The sequence below is a fragment of the Colius striatus genome, chromosome 4 (genome assembly GCF_028858725.1).
Source record: "Colius striatus isolate bColStr4 chromosome 4, bColStr4.1.hap1, whole genome shotgun sequence".
Taxonomy (NCBI): domain Eukaryota; kingdom Metazoa; phylum Chordata; class Aves; order Coliiformes; family Coliidae; genus Colius; species Colius striatus.
Window position 1 is genome coordinate 36767909 of NC_084762.1, and position 20038 is coordinate 36787946.

Sequence of the window (20038 nt, forward strand, 5' to 3'; positions counted from 1 at the left end):
CTTTGTATGTGTATATATAATGAAAAAATTGACTCAGACTGAAAGAAATCTGAGATCTGAAGTGAGAAATGTTCTGTCCCAGTTCATGCTGAAACTCAAAAAGAGCTTTTGGTGCCAAAGTTATAAATCTGTCAGGCTTAGAAACATGAGCATAATGCTGTCTTTTCCAATTAGGTCTACTAACACATGGTATTTTTAAAATGCCATATGTATGTTGGAGATATAATAATGTCATACAATCACTACTTCTACTTTAAAAACAAGGACAGTTAGAGACATGAAACTTGCTTTACAAGAAGGACAGAAATGAGACAACTTGATTCCCATTGATGTCTTCCATCTGTAATATCAAAGGTTTTCAATTTTTTGACACTGTGCTTTAATTCCTGAGTCCAGAAAGTGTTAAAGTTTTCTGATACCTTAGCTCATGTCATCATCTTTTCTGAGGACTCTGCAAGATTTTGCTGCTAAGCTACCATATAACATCATGTAACACCGCATGTGTGGTTGTGTGACCCCAGTATCCAAGTAGGATTGGGAGCATTGGCAACTTCATGAGGTGCATAGGAACATAGAAGCATGGTAAATTTGGAGCTTACACATTTCAATACATGACTGGAACTCCACTCATCAGCTAAGATGATGTGGTGGTTTAGCCCCAGTTGACAATAACCAAACCACACAGTTAACCCTCAGCATCTCAACAGGATGGATAGAAGAATCAAGAGGAAATTGTAGAGCTCTGTAGGTTGAGATAAGGACAATTTAATAGAACAACACAGAGAATAAGGAGTTATAACAACAGCCAAGGTCATTGCCTGTAGCCGACAATCAGCCAGACAGAGAATCTGCAGTTCCCACCTGCAAGTCAGCACCCTGGCAGTCGCCATTGTATCCTGAGCATGATGTCAGCACAGCATTAAATTGCCTAGCCACTGTCCCTTACAGCATCTGGGGAAACTTAACTGTATATCTGCCAAATCCAGGACAGATAGGTATGTTTTGTATTCCATTTACATAAAGGACATGAAACAAGATAGATCAGAACTCACAAAAAAATAAAACTGATGTGACACCAATGACATCTATCTTGGCTACAAAGACTATGATGTATTTAGTCTATGAAATGTAGTAAAGTTCACAATCTCTCTATCACACCCACCATGGTAGTTTAGCCTTGGTGAGTGCCAAATGCCCATTAGGTCATAATATCATTCCCTCTCCTAAACCGGACAGGGGAGAGAGAAATACAAGAAAAGGTCAAGGTAAGACAGGGAGATTAGTCAACAATTAGCATCATGGGCAAAACAGACTTGGAAACATATGGTTTGATTTATTAATGAAAAATCAAAACAGAGTAGGGAAAATGAGAAAGAAAACCAAATATTAAAATCCCTCCCCCCAACCCCCCTCCTTCTCAGGACCCTCCTTCATCCCTGCACAGGGGATGGGAGATGGGGGTTACAATCAGTTCATTACAGATGGACTTTGCCGCTACTGCTTCTCAGGGTAAAGACTCCTCACACTTTCCACTGTTATGGGCGGTAGCCCTTCACGAACTTCTCCAATGTGAGTCCTTCCCACAGGCTACAGTTCTTCCAAAACTGCTCTATCATGAGTCCTTCCAATGGGGTGCAGCTATTCATATGCTGCCCCAACGTGGGTCATCCATGGGGAAAACAGTCCTTCAGGAACACACTGATCCAGCTTGTGTCACAGAATCACAGAATCTTAAGGATTGGAAGGGACCTCTAGAGATTATCTAGTCCAACCCCCCCACCAGAGCAGGACAACACAGGAACTCATCCAGAGGGGGTTTGAATGTCCCCAGAGGATACTCACACCCATCCAGGCAGCCTGTTTCAGTGCTTCATTACCTTCACACTGAAGAAATTCTTCCTTATGTTTCTTTGGAATCTCTTATGTTCCAGCTTATACCTGTTCCCCTTTATCCTATCATTGAGAACAGCCTGGCTCCATCCTCCTGACACTCTTTACATATTTGTAAACGTTAATGAGGTCACCCCTCAGTCTCCTCCAAACTAAAGAACCCCAGTCTTTCATCATAAGGGAGATGTTCCACTCATCATCTTGTTGGCTCTGCACTGAACTCTCTCCAGAAGCCCCCTGTCCTTCTTGAACTGAGGATCCCAGAACTGGACACAGTATTCCAGATGTGTTCTCATAGGGCAGAGTAGATGGGGAGAAGAACTTTTTGGGCCCACAGCCCTTTTAATCCACCCCAGGATACCATTGGCCTTCTTGGCCGTGAGGACACATTGCTGGCTCATGGTCATCCTGCTGTCCACCAGCACCCCCAGGTCCCTTCACCCTATACTACTCTCTAACAGTTCCCCAGCCTGCACTGGTACATGTGGTTATTCTTTCCCAGATGCAAGACTCTACACTTGCCCTTGTTGAATTTCATTAGGTTTCTCTCTGCCTAACTCTCCAGCCTGTCCAGGTCTCATTGAATGGCAGCACAGCCTTCTGGTGTGTCAGCCACTCCCCCCACTTTAGTATTGTCAGCAAACTTGCTGATAGTGCCCTCTGTTCCCTCATCAAGGTCATTAATGAATATATTGAACAGTACTGGTCCCACCACCGACCCCTGAGGCCTAGATACAGGCATCCAACTAGACCCTGCCCCATTGATCACAACTCTCTGCCTTCTTCCCTTCCACCAGTTCACAACCCACCTCACTACCTGATCATTTAGCCCACACATTCTCAGTTTTTCTGCAAGGATGCTGTGGGAGATACTGTCAAATGCTTTACTGAAATGAAGATAAATCACATCCACTGCACTACCACCATCTAGCCACCTGATTACATCTTCATAAAAGGCTAACAGGTTGGTCAAACATGACTTCCCCTTCATAAAGCCATGTTGACTGCTCCTAATCACCTTTTTGTCTTTTAAATGCTTGGAGAAGGCACCCAGGACAACTCGTTCCATCGTCTTTCCAGGGATGGAGGTGAGGTCGACTACTCTGTAGTTACCAAGCTCCTCCTTCTTACGCTTTTTGAAGACTGGAGTGACATTTTCTCTCCTTCAGTCCTCAGGCACCTATCCTGTTCTCCACAACTTCCTGAAGATGATAGAGAGTGGTTTAACAATGACTTCTGCCAACTCCCTCAGCACTCATGGGTGCATCCCATCAGGGCCCACAATTTTATGAACATCCAGCCTCACAGGATCACAAGTCCTGACAGCAAATCTGCTCTCTGATGTGGGCTCTCTCTCTCTGTGGGTTCCAAGGACCTGCCTGGAACTTTTTCCAATGTGAGTTTTTCACAGAGTCACAGCCTCCTTTGGGCATCCACTCACTCTGGTGTGGGGTCCTTCATGGGCTGCGAGTGGATCTCTGCTCCGCCATTTTACCTCCAAAGATTGCAGAGGCACAGCTGCCTCACCACGGTCTTCACCACAGTTCAAAGAGGAATCTCTCTTCCAGTGCCTGAGCACTTCCTCCCTCTCCTTCTCCATTGACCTTGGTGTCTGTGGAGATGTTCTCATATTCTCATTCCATTCTCTTGCTGCTGCAGTTAAGCATCTGTGCAGCAACTTCTTCTCCTTCTTCAATATGTCATTCACAGAGGCATTATCTCAGTCATTAATTGGCCAGATCTTGGTCCATCTTAACATTGACTGGTACTGGCCCTATCAAGTATAGGGGAAGCTTCTGGCAGCTCTTTGTTTAAAGATGCCATCCTGTAGCCACCCACTACCAAAACCAGGCCCACACAAAATCACTTCACCCACACACTCACCAGATTTAACACCAGTAGGTGAATTGTTTTCCAGAATCAGGTTGTATTGATAAATAAGGTGAGCCATAATGGCACTTCAAAGGAAGGAAAAGAGACATTTGGAGCAGATTTTAGACAACAATATGTCGTAAATAATAACAGGAGAGAAAAGATGAAAGGATGATAAAATGAAATATGAAACAGGATTTTCCTTTAGGCAGGGAGTCTTAACATTTCAAAATCTTTGATCCAAATCATGCAAGAATTGTTATTAGATATTTGGTGAATCTGTCTCTGTTTTAATTACACATTATGTCCAAACAAAAAGATATAAACCTGAAAATATTGATACCATTTTTAATTATTAAAATCAAGCAAATACCTGATGAAGTAGAAGAAGATATATTTTGACTTTCTTTGTTCATAATTTGTTTCTATTTTTAAAAAGCATATTTCGTTTTTGACAAAGCTGTTTCTATAATTGACCCCTGCTTTGCTGAGAAAAAATTTGTATGCTCTAATGAAGGATTTTGAGGAAGAGTATTATAGAACATAAAAAAATGCTGAAGAATAAGCAAAGAAAAAAGTTGGGACTTGCTACAGGATGAGTATGAGATGTGTGAAAGAAAAAAATACATGAGAACTAGGTTTATTGGTATAGACAGAAACAGTTTGTTCAGTTGAAACTCAAGAGACTGACATTAACCATTGTGTTGCTGAAAACCGCAAACTGAAATTATATGGCTCAAATCTTTCTTTCGGATAAAAATGCCAGACTTTAATAACTCTTAGAACTCTATATTTCTTTCTTTACTTATTTACATATATAAATATAGACTTATGTGTGTCTATGAATGATATATACATATTAAATCTGTTTCAATCACTATAGGAGTTGTCAAGAATGTTTGTGATGGATAAAGCTGACAACTCAGAAAACCTACAGAACTGTGACTACTCTGAATATATTTTAGAAAAAAACCCCCATGATGGAATAGTGGAATCAGGAAAACTAAAGTATTGTTTTGCATTTGAGAAAGACTATGTAGATTCAGGTGTTGTGATATACTACATATTAAAAACAATATTTTCATAGTACATTGATCTTGTAAATAAATGTTCACTTTGTTGTAAAGTTCAAAGTTCATCTTTACAATGAAATTCCAGATAAATTGAATTAATTGCCTGACAAAATCATTCTCACAATGTAGATGGTTACTTGAAACCCTGACAGCTAGTTATGTGAGGCCACATGCCAAGTGACATTGATATATTCTGGCTACATCCTTTCCTGTTACCCTATGCCAGAGCTAGCATGGGACAGAGCAGCTGTCTAGACTGACTCTGCAGTGCCTGAGTCTTTCCAAACCAGATGCCTTTTTAGCTAGTAACGTTTCATGTTTCCTTCTCCTCTTGTATTTTGAAGTAAATCAAGATGCAATGCTAGTTCTGAGATTGTTTTAGTATTTCTCCACCTAACAAAAACCTTCTATATATTAGTACCTTGTTGCTTGACCTTCTTTTCTTCCTCAGCCCAGAATGACTATCATCATTTTGTATGCCAAGAAGGACAAGAACAAGTGGGCTAAGAAGAAAACAAATCAAGTCTGAAATATAAAAACTGCTATTTCTAGTAATTTTATGCAGAAGATCAAGCTATTAGAAGATGGCTGAGTGTTTGAGGGATGAGAAGACTGCAGCTGAAGACCTGTGTTGTTTTTCAAGCTGTGAGCTGTTGAGACATTTCTTCTTAAAAAAGGAGCTCTGTCAAGTTAGGAAGATATTTTTATTCTTACTATTTTAAATTTTAAAATATAAATAACACAGAATAACAGAATGGTAGGAGTTAGAATGGACCAATAGAGATCATCTAACCCAACTCCCCTGCTAAATCAGGTTTACCTCAATCAGGTGATCTCTGGGTGGGTTTTGAAAACTCCAAGAGGAGAGTCTACAGCTTCTCTCAGTAGCCCAGGGGTCTCTCATCCTCACAGGAAAGAAGGGTTTTTTTTCATGTTCCAGTGGAACTTCCCATGTTCCAACTTGTGCCTCTTAATTCTTTTCCCGTCATTGGGCACTACAGAAAAAAACTTTAACCCGTCCTCTTGATATCTGTCCTTTAGTTATTTATAAGCATCAATAAGTTCCCCCCTTGGTCTTCTCCAGGCTAAACAGCCCCAGATTTCATGGCCTTTCCCGATAAGAGTGATCTTCCAGTCCCCTGATCATCTTAATATCTCTCCCTCCACTAGACTTTCTAGAAGTTTCCTATCTCTCTTGAACTGTGGAGCCCAGAACTGGACACAGTACCATGGATGTGACGTTATCAGGGCAGAGCTGAGCAGAAGGATAACTTGACCTGCTAGCCACACTTTTCTATATATTAAGAAAATAATAAGAAAGCCATTGGCTTTCTTGACCATGAGTGCACATTACTGGCTCACGTTTAGTTTGCTGTCAACCAGGACTCCCAGGTCCCTCTCCAGCATAAATCTCCAGCCTTTACTGATGCATGGCGTTGTTCCTGCCCAGGTGCAGGACTCTGCACTTGCCTTTGCTGAATCTCATGAGGTTCCTCTTTGCTGAATCTCATGAGGTTCCTCTTTGCCTAACTCTAAAGCTAGTTGAGATCTCACTGAATGACAGCACAGCCTTCTAGGGAATCAGCCACCACTCCCAGTCATGATAGATGACAGTCACTGCTCTCCCCTCATCTACCCAGCCAGTCATGCCATCATAGATCAGATTGGTCAAGCATGATTTCACCTTCATGAATCCATGTTGACTCTTTCTGCTACTATTAAATGATAAGGAGGGTTAGGAAACTTTATAGAGTCAGTTCTACTGATATAGGCAATGGAGGTAGAGTGTATGTCTGGAAAACAATACAGAGTTCCAATTCATTTCTGTAGAGGACGCATATTGGTGACGACTTTATTTTATCAAATAATCAAAATGTACCACATGTCCTTGTTGTGTTTGTGAACCCTGTATATTAGAAACAAACATCTTTAAGGTATCTAAAGAGAGCTGTGCACTACAGCTTCATAGTGAACAAAAATGTTAAATGAGATTTTATCAAGTTGTTCTTACAATATGTCAGTAATTTGACTTTTTCCACATATAGCAAAACGAAATAGTATTACACTATACTTAGTTTCCAGAATAACATATAAGAATGTATTCATGTGATTCAATTAAGTTGTGCTCTTGTTTTCAATAGATTAGTTGTTCCATCTGCATTTCAACACCAAAAAAGCTGAGGTATTGATTTTGTTTATTCTTTCACGTCTCACAGTAAACTATCTTATGTACAGTGAAAAGTGCTGACAGTTCCAAAAGAAAATCACCATTTGGCAGACATATAGAATTTCACAGATAGTTAGTTAGGTTGTTTCAATAATGGAATACTTAGAAGGTTGCCAATAAATTAATGACAAATGGAGTTCAATCCCCTACAGGATATGGATTTTGCGTCACTGTAGCTATTGGTCTAACTTATTACTATTTTACCTCTTCAAGTGCACTGGCTTGTTTATCACAATGTTCTAGGTAAATTGTTTTGTTTATATCCAAAACCTTCAAAAACTCATGTCGAAACACTAAACAAGAATGTTAAAGATACAAGATACATTAAACAAGATACATTAGTATCACTGCATTCTGAGAATCCTTAAAGAAAAATAATTGGGGGAACATGAATGCTCTTTCGATTAAAGATGTATAGAATGCTAGGATTTGTTGATTTTGAACATCTTTGCAGCTAGTTCTAGATATTGACACATGGACTTGCAGCATGTCAGTTCAGTAGCTAAACACTTCTTCTATCCCAAACCAGATGCAGTCTGATATTTAACTCTGAGACAAAATAATTTTTCATTAATTAGAAAAAAAGACTGTTTCTGAAAACCAAGATATTAAAAATTACAATTAATAACATGTATATGCCTTAATTTAAGAAACATGACATTAAAATAAATTAACAAGTTAATCTTCATATTCATAAATATAAGAAAAGAGATTAATAAAAAGGCTAAACTAATCATACAGAGGAATTGTTGCAAAATTAGAACATTTGATCTTGAGTCTTGTGTATCTTACAATATCTCAGCAAATTATCAAAATTATAATATCTCAGCAAAATCCTATTTTTTACCAAACTAGCAGAACTGTCTTCATGTCTATCCTCCCTTCTCACATAATGAAGATAATTGCACCTACTTTTTCCCAGTTGTCTGCAAATATTACAAAATCCCAATTAAGTGTTTTGTACTATTGCTTTAATAGAGGAAATTGATAAAATACTTATATTTTCAGGAAACGTCTTGAATAATATGGAGAGATATATTGGTATTCACTTTTCTCTATGTATTAATTATATTCAGTATAGATAGCCACTTTAAACTTCTGAACATAAGGAAATCGCAGAATAGCAGCCAACATGGGTTTTGGAAGAGCTGTGATAGTATTCAGTTGTCTTTAGTCTATGATAATATACATTCCTCACTGACCAAGTATGAAAAAAATTACTATCAAAAAGTATCGATATTGATGTATTGAGTGATGGTTGTTATCCTTTCTTGCCAAAAGAACCAGAAAAAGAGAGTATTATCTTTTTTTATAGGCTACTTGGCAAGCCTTAACTTTCTCCAAAATTTCCCCAATTAAAGTGCATCCTACTTGTTGGATTTATAGCATACCTTCTCTACTGATTGATCTCCTTGCAGATTGATAGAAAACTTCAAGTAACTAAGTAGTGTTTGCAGCTGCATTGATCAATATCTGATCAATTCTCCCTGTTGTAATTTAGTTAAAAGGAATCCATAGGTGGCTGATTGACACAAAAATCCACAGGGCTCATTATCCTTGCAGTACCTCAGAAGTAATCTTTTTAGGGTACAGGGGTATTACCGAAGAAGTAAGGAAAAGTATATAATGGAGTTATGGCCCCAAAGTTCTAGGACTGGCTCCAAAGAATGTGATGTAGAATGCAAAGATAAGAGAAGGTGCACCCAGCTCTGAAACCATGATCCAAAAACTCCTTGCCAGCATTAGCTTATTCCTGGAAGAAGTTTCTGAGTTCCTTAAGAAGGCTGAATCACTCTGCTCATTGCTAATATACAACAGAGATATCCTGGAGTGATTTTTGCAGCTTCTCAAAAGAGTTATGTCCCCTCACCTGTGCATTTACATTTGCTTCTTTTTAAATGAGACCAAGCAATGAAATACCAATCTATTCTTTACAAAATAATGATGGAAGCTTTGATTGGAAAGTGACAGAACAATTTTCTCTGCAATCTGGGGGTTTCCTGAGTGTGTACCCAAATTGGTGGCCTCATGCCGGACTCTCTCCAGAAGTTCTCTGTCCCTCTTGAGCTGAGGAGCCCAGAACTGGACACAGGACTCCAGATGAGGCCTCACCAGGGCAGAGTAGAGGGGGAGAAGAATCTCCCTTGACCTGCTGGCCACACTCTTCTTGATCCATTAACTTCAATGTATTAACATCACACCTTTCTGGTACAACTTTTACATGTTAATTCACAGTAAAGTTATAATTCACAGTAAGGTTTTGTAATTTTGAAGAAAGATTAAACTCCTTGCCGTCGATTACTTTGGATGCTGCAAAGAATTGATAGCTTACTTTTGATACAGTTATTTTCTTGAAAACAACTTTTTTGTATCCTTAGTGGTGTGGAACTGATCTGATGAAGAAAGATTAGTCGTGTATAAAACCAGGACTGTTTAACAATCTTTAAGACATGCCACAAAATCAACGACATCAAAATTAAGCTATAGGTGACTGAGCACATGTTAAATGTACATTCTTAATTCTTTAATTTTATAGTTTAGGTATTAGTGGTGGCAACTATCTTCATGACTATTTTAGCTTCTCTCCCACATAAAAAAGTTTACTATCCTATAAAAAATGTTTACTCATTTTCTCTCACTTCATCACCACTCTATCTCTTGTAGAGCAAACACAGTTGTGATGGTCATTATGGGCAGAGAAGCTTTTTCAAATTGGAAATCTTGCACATCATTGAAGGTTTACAAATACAACTGTCTCTTGAAACAGAGCAAAAGTTGAAGTACAGTTTAAAAAAAAAAAATCTATTTTCAAGTGAATAACTTACTCCAAATGTAAATTATTTGAAATCTTGTGCAACAACTCTCTTTGATAAGCTTCCTCTTTTGTTACCCATACAAAGTACAAGCAACTGTTGAATTAGCATTTCTGACAGACTAAGCACGGGTTTTAAATGTAAAAGCACCTTGCTGAAGTTCATGGGGAAAAAGCCTGAACAAAGATTTGGGAATTGGAAACTTCTTCATGCTTCCAACTGGTATTTCATATTAGACAATTCTAGAGTAAGAACAAGAATCTTTGATAAAGAATATCATATAGTTTTGCACGTGTCAGCAGTGTTATTGATCATACTCTAATGGACTTAGATGCATTTAATCAAAGATAAGGTGCTTCCTTAAATAAGATGACCAACTTGTAAAGTTTTTGTAGACCTAAGGTTATTTACCTATATGAAAGTACATTTCATCTTGAGGCATCACACCCTTAGTAAAATATTGATACTAAATACCTCAATATCATACTAATTTTAAGGTATTATTAATATAACTAATCAGTTGATTATTTTAACCTGAGTTACATGTTACTTGTCACGTTATCATCCTCATAATTTGAACTCTTTCAACACAAAGAGGTGAAAACTTTTTTTTTTTCCTTATCTTTAGTTGTAATAAACTCAAAATATTGTAGTAGGTACAAAAAAACACACATTATAGCTGGAGATAAAATTGTATTGTTAGCCTATTTCATGATTTAACATCTTAATCAAAATGCATCAAAGTGTCATTGTAGTCATAGTAAAAATTATCTAATTAATAGAAAAGTCTCATTAGTAATAATTAAACTTGTATTTATTAGGTGTAGGTGGCAGGTTTTTGTTGCAGCCAGCATGGAGGGGATGCAGAAATAGCTTCTGTGAGGAGGCTTATATGTCTGTACTTGCATCAGCTGTCCACCTTAATTCCTTACTTATAATTCACATGTTTTTTCGCCTTTGTTATCATCATGTTATTTACCTTGCTCTTCTTTGATTTCCTCTCTCAGCTTAGGCATTTTTCACACACACAATCCTTTCCAGTTCATTCAGTCTGGTTTTTATCTCCTCATTTACCTATGGAATAACAACCATCATGATGAGACACACACAGCTAATTAAGAAATAACATAAGCAAAAGCCACTTGTTATTAGCTTTGTTTACCACATCAGGATGAAATTTAATTCTTTGAATAAATCAATTAATTTTCTTAAAAACAGAAGTGCTGGATGAGAAATATACCTACTCTGGAGTATCTAAACTTTACAAGATTTATCCAAATCCTTTTTCTTCTCATCCTTTTTCTCTCTCACAAGTGATGAAACCTAGTATGTACTCTATATCTCTAAGCTCTTCTAAGCATGTAATAACAGTCATAAATAGTAAAAATACCTGGTTCATACAAGTGCCTGTATTGTTGGAGTTGGTAGGAGTTATTAGCTTTAATTTCCTATAGCGTTATGTAGAACAATAATAAAAATATCTCTAAAATAAATACTTTCTAGTGTAATTTTGCTGTGTTGTAAAATTCAAATATATTTCTCAGAATCCTTTATCATAGAATCATAGAAATGTTTCAGCTGGAAGAGACCTTTAAGACCATAGAGTCCAGCCTTTATTCCAGCCCTATCAACCACTAGACCACTTCCTTAAGTGCAACGTCCAACTGTCTCTTAAACACTTCCAGGGACGGTGACTCCACCACCTCCCTGGACAGCCGTTCCAATGCCTGACAACCCTTTCAGTAAAGGTATTCTTCCTCATATCCAGCCTGAACCTCCCCTGGTGCCACTTGAGACCATTTCCTCTTGTTCTATTGCTTGTTACTAAAGAGAACAGACCAACACAGGTTGGGGATTGAACTGTTAGAGGGTAGTATAGGAGAAATAGACCTGGGGGTCCTTGTGGACAGCAGGATGACCATGAGCCAGCAATGTGCCCTCATGGCCAAGAAGGCCAATGGCATCCTGGGGTGGATTAAAAGGGCTGTGGGCAGTAGGCTGAGAGAGATTCTCATCCCCCTCTACTCTGCCCTTGTGAGACTTCATCTGGAATACTGTGTCCAGTTCTGGGCCCCTCTTTTCAAGAACGACAGGGAGCTTCTGGAGAGAGTTCAATGCAGGGGCAACAAGATGATGAGGGGAATGGAGAATCTCCCTTACGATGAAAGGCTGAGGGAGCTGGGGCTCTTTAGCTTGGAGGAGACTGAGGGGTGACCTCATTAATGTTTACAAATATGTTAAGGGTGGATGTCAGAAGGATGGAGCCAGGCTCTTCTTAATGTTATCCAATGATAGAACAAGGGGCAATGGGTATAAGCTGGGACATAAGAAGTTCCAAAAAAATACAAGGAAGAACTTCTTCACTGTAAGGGTGATGGAGCACTGGAACAGGCTGCCTTAATTGATTGTTGAGTCTCCTTCTCTGAGGACATTCACGAGTTCCTGTGTGAACTACTGTAGGTGATCCTGCTCGGGCAGGGGGATTGGTCTAGATGATCTTTTGAAATCTCTTCAATTCCTTAAGATTCTGTGATTCTGTGACCCTTGCCTTGCTACAGCTTCCTTTCAGTTAGTTGTAGACAGCGATAAGGTCTCCCCTGAGTCTTCTTTTCTCCAGGCTAAACAGCCCAGGATCTCTCAGCTGTTTGCATATGAGAAATGCTCCAAATCCTTTACTAGCTTGGTAGCCCACCTCTGGATCCTCTCCAGCACCTCCACATGATTCTTGTAGAGAGGGGCCCAAAACGGGACACAGTATTCAAGGCGTGGCCTCACCAAAGCCGAGTACAGAGGAATGATCACCTCTCTCCTCCTGCTGACAACAATATTCCTGATACAATCCAGGATGCTATTGATCTTTTTTTTTTAGTTTCGTACTCCAAATATGAGATCCAAGTACTAAAACTGTATGATAAAATCTCTGAAATATTTTTTGGATATGGATCCCCAAAGTGTACCTAAAGCAGGCAGGAGTCCGTCTCTATAAATGTATTCTAAAAGTGACAGACTGATGAGAACAGTGTGGAGGAAAATGGTGTAAAATTGCACATAGTAGATAATTCCCTATATGTATTCACTTACATAAACTGAATTTTGATCTTCCAGTAACTCATTTAGCTCTGAACAACGAATGTTTCCTTATGCTCTTCTAAATGCTTTGTAGAAAATGTTCCTTTCCAAGGAAATCTAGCTCCCATTAAAAAAAAAGAAAACCAAACAAATTTCTTTTTTAGTTTTTCTTGAAAGGGAATGATATACATTGCATTTTCACAGAAATTAAGTTTTTTCATACTTTAGAAATTTGTAGTGAAAGCAGAATATATTGAGTTAAGGTTGACTTTCATTATGATTCAGAAATTCACAATTTTTTTATTTTATGGAACTAGCATGTGTTTCATCTTACTAAAAAAGAAAAGGCAATATCAACAGATACAAATGTTTTGATGCATCTAGTTCTATCACTTCTAAGAAACATTAAATAAACTGCAATTTTTGTGATATAAATTGTGTTGGACTACATACTTTCTAAAGGTTTTAGTACTTTGGATATAGTCTCCAGTCTTAACTGAGATTTAATTGATCCTCTAAACATTTTGTATTTTCTTGATGTTTAGATACTGCACAACTTGAATTTTTGTTAATGATATCCAAACTCAAGGCACCCACTACCACTTAGTATTATAATACTTACCAGTTTTCTTGGAGATATTCTAGCAGCTCAACTCTTTCAGGACATTAACATATATAGCAGAAGTACTTCAGTCTAGTGGAACTTTTGAACCCAAAGCATTTCAACCAGTCTATGTTTACGTGTACAGGAGGATGTTACTTAAGTTGCAGTTTTGGTATAAGCTGAGTCAGTGTAGTACACAGTTTTATTTGCACATCTTAGTCAGCATCTCCAATGTATTCATCATATCAGATGACAGCAAATTCCAGATATATTAGAGCTATCACACATTTACTCTACAACATGTCCTGAAAGAATCCAATATGTTTGCAATACATTGGATTCACTCTTTATATGCATCAATGTTCTGTGTTCGGACCACACTTGTCTCCAGGACTGTAATTGTGCTATAACCTAGACAACCAGAAACTCAGTAGATCACTGTTAAAAGAGGCAGACCTGTGAGTAGCATTAGGCACAAGGGCAAGACAAGAGGATACCACACTATCCTTTTATCTCCTCCTTTACAACAATCCATCAATATTAGAGTTTCGTGATATTTTTGAAGCAGGTAGCAAAAATCTTTGGTCAGGTTTTATCAGAAAATCACAGTCACCATCACTCACAACTGACTGTTTTCACCTGAATGGGGGTGGTGCAAGAGAGCTTTTGCCTAGTATAAATCTGAAAAATTCTGCTACAGTAAATATTCAAATCATAACTATTTTTTCAGCAGCTCCTAAAAGCTTCATTTTACTCTTTTTGTCTTGTCTGTGGAATCTCCTGGTAGCAACAAAACAGTGTCAGTCTTCAATTGTTTATGTGCTTTGAGATGATCTTCCCCCTGAGAAAAGACTTGGATATGAGGAGGAAATTGTATCCCCTAGAATATGATTCTGTACATCTCCTTTAAACTCCAGAGAGTAAGTAGTGATAGTAACTCATTTGGGGGTTGTGTCTTCTCAATAATTAAGCAAATATGCTTAACTGGCATTATAACCAACAGTGACATAAATATTAATCACTAGGAAAGAGGAAATACAGGGAGGCTAAATAACTTGACTATGATTTCATAACAGTTAAAAGCCAGATATTTTGGCTTACAGGTCATTGGCACTGTTGTATCTCAGCCTAGAGGAGAAGTCCTATTATCTAGATCCCATGTTGTCAAGTCTGAAAATGAGTCCTGACTGTTGCCATACATCTAACTTGAATTAGATGACAATTGTGGTGGTTTAGCCCACTGTTCTATCACTTCCCCTTCTAAACTGGACAGGGGAAAAAGAAATACAACAAAGGACTTGCTAGTCCAAGATAAGGACAGGGAGATCACTCAGCAATTACCATCATAGGAAAAACAGACTCAACTTGGGGAGAAAAGCTTTCATTTATTAATCAAAAATCAAAACAGGATACAGAAATTAGAAACAAAAAACAAACCTTAAAACACCTCCCTCCACCCCTTTCTTTCTTTCTGGGTCCCTACATTCTCCTCCCAAGAGGCACAGGGGGATTGGGGAATGGAGTTTAGAATCCGTTCACTACAGATGGACTTTGCCACTCCTGCTTCTCAGAGGGAGGCCTCCTCACACTTCCCACTGCTACAGTGTGGGGTCCTTCCCATGCTAGATAGTCCTTCATGAACTTCTCTAATGAGGGTCCTTCACTCTAACTATGGTTCTTCATGAACTGCTTCAGCATAGGTCCTTCCCATGGAGTGCATCTCTTCACAGACTGCCTTCATGTGTGTCACCCACAAGGTCACAAGTCCTGACAGCAAATCTGGTCCATCAGGGGTTCTTCTCTCAATGGGTTCCCAGGTCCTGCCAGAAACTTCCTCTAGTGCAGATTTCTCACAGAGTCACAGCCTCCTTCAGGCATCCACTCACTTCGCCATAAGGTCCTCCACGGGCTGTGAGTCGATCTCTGCTCCACTAGGGACCTCCATGGACTGCAAGGGCACAGCTGCCTCACCACGGTTTCATAGTTCACAGAGGAATCTCTCTTCCAGTGCCTGGGCCCTTCCTCCTCCTCCTTCTTCACTGATCTTGGTGTCTGCAGAGATGTTGTTCTCACATTCTCCCTCCCTCCTTCTGCTGCTGCAGTTTTGTATCTTTGCAGCAGCTTCTTCCCTTTCTCAAATATGTTAATCATAGAGGAGTTACCTCCATCACTATTTCGCTCAGCCTTGGTCAGCTTCTGGTCCATCTTATAGTTGCTGGTCCAGCTTAGCTTCTGTGAGCTATTTGTTTAAAGAAGCCACCTCTATAGACCTCAGCTACCAAAACCTGGCCACACAAAACTACTACAAAAACGTATCTAAATTGCAGCAAATCATAAGTTCATGGTTGATAAATCATAGTAATAAAAAAGCTACAGAATACACTGAATGGCCAGTACACAGCATAAACCTATTTCAAAATCACCAGTTTATGGTAGATCACTGAAAGGCACATTTTGGTGAAGATTATTTCCATTCTGAAATTTAATCTTTATTCCTTGGCCGTGGTGTGTTTCAGGAAACCGCAGCTTTTCTGGATAAGTACAAAATACTTCTTAGAAATCATTATGGCTTGTAACAGATTGTTACAAGAATAATTTCTATAAGAAATAGTACACGAGGCTGTAATCTAATTGGCTAGTTGATGAGATGAAGACCTTGACTCTAGTTAATCTGTACAAATTTAGATCAGGACTCTATCCTTCAATATAGAATCTATTACCTGTTACTTGCAGAAGCACATGGTTGTATTTTCTAAGAATGTAAGATACCAAAGCCCTAGCTAAGCAGCCCCTCTGTCAATGCAAATCTCCCAGAAAAAAAATACAATCAGTTCATATATGTAGTGATACTCCCTGAATGCATTCCCAGTAAGCAGTGAGCTGAAATCCAGTGCGTCCTCATGATAGAAGCAGTAATATTCCATGGTGTACATAAAAAATGCTATGGATCTTTTCCTGTGAAACTGTCCAACCAATTTTTGAATCCTTTAGCACTGGAAAATTTTTTTTCATAAGGAGTTCCACAAGTCCTCTAGGTATGGTGTATGGACACGTTTTCTTTAGTTTATTTTGTATCTGCTAGTTTATTTTATACCTCTTGCTTTTGGACTACAAAGAGCAGTCTCCGTCTCAGCATCTGACATGGTTTTACTCTTTGAGAACCAAACAGTCAGAGCATGAAACCTTAAACCCTTCAAACTGTAATAATAGTTTAAGTTACTTGCATCTTACATCAGATTTGGATAATTTGGTTTGATATAATTATTTTTCAGTCTTATCTAATGTATCAGTTTCACATAGTCTAGCAAAAATCCTGAGCCCAAATCAAGAATTGAAAATATTGCTTTAGAACATAAACCAAAAATATTGAGAAGGCAGTTTACTTTTACTCTATAAATACATCTGACAAGTTGTCTGATACTTCTCTAGAAAGTTGACATTGAGGCAAATGGAGAAATATGGGAAATATTTACACAGAAAGTGAAAATAATAAAAGATAGACATGAGTTGATTAGAATGAAAACAGTTTAAGTCAAACTTAGCTACCTAAATTTTTAACAAGTACTTTTTTTAATGATGATTGGGAAAAATATACTTAAGCAGATGGTGTCATTAACTGAAGATGTAAATCTTCATAAAACTACCAGTGAAGCCTGACACTTTCCTACAAGGTTAAAACAATGTTACATTACAATTCGTCTACTTCTGTGAAGGAAAATACATTTAAGAACTTGCTGAACACTAGAAACCACTTAATTGAAATTACACAGAAAATGACACAGCATTTTTATTATCAAGCTTTTCAGGTCTGCAGTCATATAACAACAGCAGCAGCAACCTTTTGACCTGACCAATGCAGCTTTCAAAATTCTGTAGTTACTATTTGGATGTCTTTTGCTTTCTGTCAACCCTTGCAGTGCTTTGTACATTTGGAAGAATTTACTCAAAGCACTTGTGAGCATCACATTTTGGAAGTATTTAAGAAATATGACAAAAAAAGACTTAGTTTACAGGAGCTCTAATGTATATAATGAGAAAGCTTGTTCAGTACTTGGTGGGAAAGATGCCATTTTGACCATCGCATAAGGGCCATTAGCCACACACTATTGATATTATAGTTTGACTTGCAGTGGCAGCTAAGCTACTTTTGCAGTTAAAGTCTCATTTAACGCCAGGCGATGGCATTTTTATGTTTGTAGGTAATGATGGCTAACAGTATGTAAGGTGAGAGGGCAAGATAAATTTTCTTTATTGCAATGTCCTATGCCTTGTTTTGATTCCAGTCAGAAGACACACAGCCACCATGACTCCAGCTAATATTCTCCTTTGACACTATCTTGTGAACTACATTGTAGGGCCTAACTAAAGTTTACTTTATATTTTCCTATATTTTATGCATAATCTTCTGGACATTTAATGCAAGATTTGTTGAGTTAATATATTCCAAAACTACTAGTCTGTGTAACTTTCTGTGCCATTATTTTTTTCTGTGCTAGCATTTCTTTATATTAGCCAGTAAAATGGGATATTTTGATACAGCAATGACTGAAGAAATTTTTTATGAGTTCAAATATTATAATTTTTTACCAATCTATGTGCTACAAAAGTGGTGAATAAAAAAAAGACAATTCAGTAGAGATTACCCCAACAACAGATTGAAATATGTTGCATTCATCCACTTTTATTTAAATTCTTAGTTACTAACAGTGTTTTACAAACTACAGTAATTTTGAAAGAAATTTAATTCTCTAGAATACTGCACTTTCAAAACGTACTTCTGTACATAGAAAATAAAAAACTTAAATCTAAAATCTGAGTAACTGGTGTGAATCAGTCACACTGGATGCAAATCACCATTAAATGTAATGTTGAATCAGGCAGCCACCATTAGCCTCAGACTAATATGACATCTTGTGTTTTTCTGGTATGTGATTGTTTGTCTCTTTTACGGCCTTTTCCGTGAGTCAGTGAAAATGTTGGATAATGATGGTTTGGTGGGCTCTTGAGACTTTCTCAGGAAATTAATGAGTTCCTTTACCAAGATAGACTGCAGTTACTTACTTACCTAAATAATATAACAAAACATAAAACCAAGGTTTCATCTCAGATGAACTTTTTTTTTCTCTAATAATTTATTGTGATATAAGACTTTTAAAGTTGTCTTAATTTCAGTAATGAATTGTGGATGGTGTAATTACATATAAATAGCATTTAATGATAGGGGGTTTTTTTGCACAATATGACTTATTAGCTACAGTTATGCAGGCTCATTAAACTGCAATAGACAATAGCAGTCACAGAGTGTGTCTTGGTCAAGCCAGAAACCTTTTGTACCATTTTGTACAGCTTGACATTGTATTATTACATTTGAGTGACTGAAATGAAATATGAACTCTATTGTAGCTAAAATTAAAAATTCAAAACTAATTAATATTTGAAATAAATCTTACTTCATAATCTTAGCATTACTCCTCAATGCTAGCACTTTTTTCTCTCGATATTACTTTCCAGTGCATGGAGAATAAGAATAATTATTTATTTAAAAGATTATTTATTAATGAAAAAGTATATAGAATCATAGAATTCTGGAATGGTTTTATTTGCAAGAGATCATAAAGATCATCTAGTTCTGACTCCTCTGCTAGGGTCAGGGACACATTCTACTAGACCAGTTTTCTCAAAGACCCATCCAACCTGACCTTGAACAATTCTAGGTATAGGAAATTTGTAACTTTTCTAGGCAACCTGATCTAGTACCTCATCATCCTCTGTCATGGTTTAACATGATAACCTTTTCTGGTAATGGGGAAGCATCTGTAAAGATGGCTCCTGTAAGAAGTTGCTTGAAACTCTCCCCAGCTCTGAGCCAGACCCACTTCTGGGGCTGAGCCAATTAGACGCCTCCACGATCACTTTTTAAGAAGAAGCCAGAAAATTAGGCTTCTTCCTGTTTCTTCCTTCTTCTGTCCATTCTTCTTTTCCAGTTGGTGGTGGTGTAAGGAGTGGGAAGAATGAGAGAAACAACCATGGAGACTTCAAGGTCAGTGAGGAAAGAGAGGAGGAGGTGTGCTGAAGCAGAGACTCCCCTGCATTCTACAGAGAGGACTGGTGAAGCTGAGATTTGTTTTCATTTTGTAAAGACGCCTCATTAAAGACAGAGATTCATTTTGCTAAAGACCCCATGCCAGGGGCAGTGACTATGGCTGGAGGAGGCTGTGTCCCATGGGAGGGATCCAATATTCACAGAGGATGTATAACTGTGTAACTGTGGGAAGGAACCCACGATAAAGCAGCTCATTAAACTTATGCCCAGAAGAGGCTGTGTCCTGAGGGAAAGACCCTGTATCTGCAGAAACTGCAACCATGACAAAGAATCCACGCCAGAGATATTCACCAAGGGCTATGTCCCGTGTGAGAGACCCTGTATCAGCAGAAGCCGCAGCTACTGGGAACAACCCACACCAGAGAAGTTCATTAAGGACTGTGTCCC